This window comes from Psammomys obesus, unplaced genomic scaffold (assembly GCF_907164565.1).
Source record: "Psammomys obesus unplaced genomic scaffold, mPsaObe1.curated_primary_1811, whole genome shotgun sequence".
Taxonomy (NCBI): Eukaryota; Metazoa; Chordata; class Mammalia; order Rodentia; family Muridae; genus Psammomys; species Psammomys obesus.
In genome coordinates, this window is record NW_026585504.1 from 1,172,986 (window position 1) to 1,176,885 (window position 3,900).

General features: G+C 48.6%; 1 protein-coding gene across 1 annotated transcript in view; it reads right to left on the minus strand.

Moving 5' to 3' along the window:
• Positions 1 to 1,101, minus strand: part of LOC129674066 (1-phosphatidylinositol 4,5-bisphosphate phosphodiesterase beta-4) — a 382,363-nt gene extending 381,262 nt beyond the window's left edge. Inside the window, exon 1 of the mRNA XM_055604042.1 lies at positions 1,012 to 1,101. The gene's annotated coding sequence lies outside the window, so the exon portion shown is untranslated. The remainder of the gene's footprint in view (positions 1 to 1,011) is intronic.
• Between the last annotated feature and the right edge of the window lie 2,799 nt (positions 1,102 to 3,900).

Genomic DNA, 3,900 nt, shown 5'->3' on the forward strand with positions numbered 1-3,900 from the left:
CGCGGGCGCCCGGCCCGGGAGGAGGGGGCGCGGGCCGGCCAGACCCGGGCGCGGGGAGCGGGAACCGCGCTTTCGTCTGTGTCACCCTGAACGGACGCGGAGAGCGTGTACCCTGCGGCGCGCACCGGGAGAGGGGCATTTTATTCCCTGGGCCCGAGAAACAGTCTGTCGGAGGAAGTGCTACCACGGCACACACTGAGCCCGAAAGTGATCTCCAGTCTCCCCGCGTGATCCTGAAATGTGCACCCCACTCCACCCCCCGACTCCGGTCCCACGGATGCTGGAGGCCGCTGGGCCAGCTCGCCCTGTCCCCGCAGCCGACACCCGGGTGCCCCGGTCCTGCGGCGGCCTCGCGGTGCGCAGCCAGCGGCAGCCTTTGTGGAGACCCCGCGCTGGAGCAGCTCCGGAACTCCCGGAGGGCTTCCTCCTGCCGAGCCACTCCGCTTCCTCCCCCACTGCCTGGCGGCGGCCACCAAAACCCAGAGACGTGGCACCTGCGCACTGGGGACTGGGGCCCATGCTCGCGGCTGAACTGGGCATGCTCAGCTGCCCGAGCTGGTCTGGCGGGTCAAGAGGAAAGGGCTTGGCTTGGAGGGTAGCTTAAGAAATGGAGAGGAGGTTTGCAGCGGCGCAGGGACCAGGGGCGGTCCAGGCACTGTGGGCACAAGCAGTTGAAAATGCAAAATAGCCGTTCCCCTAGTTCGTTCTGGCAGTTTTCAGCAGGGATAGGAAGGGAATAACCGTCAAAGGTTGATCAGTTTGAGTGCGGGCAAGGGCCTGTAATCCCAGTTGGTATGGGTTTGGAGAGCAGCCTAAGCTATACAGTGGGTTCAAGGCCAACCTGAGCCCTGTCTCAAAAGAAAAAAGAAAAAATAATAATTTTCCAACTTAACGGTGATGGGCCACTGACCACTCCCTGGCCGAACACAAAACTTCAGTTTTAAGTGAACCTTGAGAAAGGTTTCTCAGCACTGACCCTGCCTGCCTGTGCCAGAACAGAAAGTCACTAACCCAGATCAGCTTTTCCTGCAAGGATAAACAGACGCGAAAGATTCCAGAGAAAGCCGATACTTCACTGGTCAGGGGTCTTCAAGATGTGCTGGTCTGGTAAGTCAGCGTTTTTCAGGCTGTAGGGGACCGGGCACACAAATTGCCAGGGCGGCGTTTTAAAGTGCAGGTTTTCATTAGGCAGGACAGGAGTAACGTTTGATGTTCCTAACGACTCATTCGCACATGGCTGGCCTGGCGCTGACGTGAGTAGCAAGGGGTCAGGGCAGTTTTTAGACCTTCTTTGCCTGTGTTTGAGAACTGTGACTCAAAAACGGTAAGCACTCTGTCGCAGGTTGCACGGCCAATAAATAGAGTAGCTACACTCAAGCCAGGTTCCTAGAGGCTTCCCTTGAATGCCCTATACTTTTCAAGTATTATCCGCAGAAGGGTGAGCTAGGGCCTGTCGTTTATGTCACTGGCAGTTCTTAACAGTAGAACTTAGTGCATAATACACACAGATACAGTCTTTGCTGTCTAACAAACCACCAACAGTAACTTAAAACAGTCACTAAAGTGCTCGCCTTTCTCTGGATGCGCTCCTGGGCCTGGAATCAGCTGCGCAGCCACACACACACACACACACAGAGTCTCAAGTTAGATCATCCTTGTGCTGCACTTTTGATAGACACTTATGAAAATCAGAGTGGCCATTTCAAAGCCGTCTGCCACATATACCAACATCCGTAAAACTTGCCTTCTACCCAAGGGTTCTCTCCAACTTTCAGAGATTGTTTCATTGTACATATGGAAAAGACTATCACAGCAGTCTCTTGTTAAATCAGGTGCTCACACTAATATTGAGCTTATTATCACTCGGTGCTGCGTGAACAGTAGTCTTCTTAATCCTAAATGAAATATTTCATTGAGCTTCCTATTTCCTCCCCGTAATGGCTTCTTAGACATGTTTTCAAAGGCCTTTATGTGCCAGGCATACTCACTACTCTTTGGCCAAGATTCTAAGGTAAACCTAAGACAAAGCAATTTTCTTGATGAGGTTAGATACTATCACAGAGGCAGTGGTGACATGTGAAAACCCTAAAATGAAAAGACACGAAGTAGCCCAGGAAGACTGCTAGAGGGACAAGGGAGAGCAATGGCATCTCTGAGGATTTAATGTTTGAGTAGAACCTGGGTAAAAAGAGAAACGTGAGAATGTCTGGTAAGAAATAAGAAACAAGCCCCTAAAGCAGGAACAGCAGGAACCCAAGATGAGACTGTGTCTACCTGTTCCAGAAACGGGAAAGAGACAGGATGGCCCCAAGGCATCAGTGAGAAGAACTGCGGACTCACAGGCAGGTGGGAGCCAAGTCTACTGAGAACACAAAAAGGACTTTGGGCATAGAGCTTACACGTTCCCTAGGAGCACACTGAAACACCAAGCTTGGTCATGACCGGGTTGACCGAGGGGTAGTTTTAGAGAGATTCACACTGAACGTGCCTGTAGGAGAGGGAGGGTTCCTCAGAGGGCCCGGAAGGGTGGGGGTAGAGATGATATAATTCGATTTTAATTAAAAGTGTGGCTTTTAAAAGAATAAATAGAAATAATGCCTGTAGGCGCAACAGCACAGGGGGCGGGATGGTACACAGTTGTCCTACAAGGCAGGAAAGGTAGTTACGGGGAAAGATAGAAACGCTAGGAAAGAATCCGGTGCGGAAGACTTGCCAGCCAGATATGGAACAGGTCCCGTATTGAGGAAAGGTAACAAACCACATGGCAGAAAGTAGATTAGTATAAAGGGGTTAATTTAAGAACTAGTTGAGAACGAGCCTAAGCTAAGGCCAAGCTTTCATAATTAGTAAAACTTTCTGTTTCATTCCGGAGCTGGTGGTCTGAAGAAAGACCCGTTTTAGGCTCTAGTCAGAATTCCCTAGCAATGTGTTGTTGTGGGGATCAACATTAAGCACAGGAAACAGTCTCTCACTTGAATTTTTATAAAGCCTTAGGTGGTTGTTGTGGAATATGAAAGGGGAACAGCAACAGTAAGGGGTTTCAGGTTAGATTCTGGAGTGTAGCAAAAGACCACATGGCATCCTCTTTAGAGAAGGGCAGTGTGCCCCTCTTCCCACCCAGTTTAAAGTGCTCCATTAATCAAGGTCTCTACCCGGCTGTCTACACGCTGTCTTTTGGAAAAATGAAGGGGTCACTGCTGTCCCATTTGTCCTGTTTGCCTTAATTAGAAACATACATCCTTGAAAAGTGGGCAGCTAACAGACAAGACTGACAGGAGGTATCTTAGCCCCAGGGTCTCCCTCCCTAACTTGTCTCTTAGTTCACTGTGTGCTAGTATATATATATATCAGGATTGTTTTGATTTGCTTTTCCCTGATGACTAAAGACATTGAGCATTTCTTTAAGTGTTTCTCTGCCATCCACTTTTCCTCTGTTGAGAACTCACTGTTTAGCTCTGTATCCCATTTTTAAATTGGATTACTTGATTTGTTGCTGATTAACTTCTTTAGTTCTTTATATATTCTGGATATTAGCCCTCTCTCAGATATTGAGAGAGGTTGGTAAAGATCCTTTCCCAGTCTGTAGGCTGTTGTTTTGTTCTGACGACGCTGTCCTTTGCTTTACAGAAGCTTTTCAGTTTCATGAGGTCCCATTTATTGATTGTTGATCTTAGAGCCTATGCTGTTGGTGTTCTGTTCAGGAAGTTGTCTCTTGTGCTAATGAGCTCAAGGCTCTTCACCACTTTTTCTTCTAACAGGTTTAGTGTGTCTAGTTTTATGTTGAGGTGTTTGATCCACTGGACTTTAGTTTTGTTCAGGGCAATAAGTCTGAATCTATTTGCATTTTTCAACATGTAGACATCCAGCACCATTTGTTGAAGATGCTATCTTTTTTTGAAA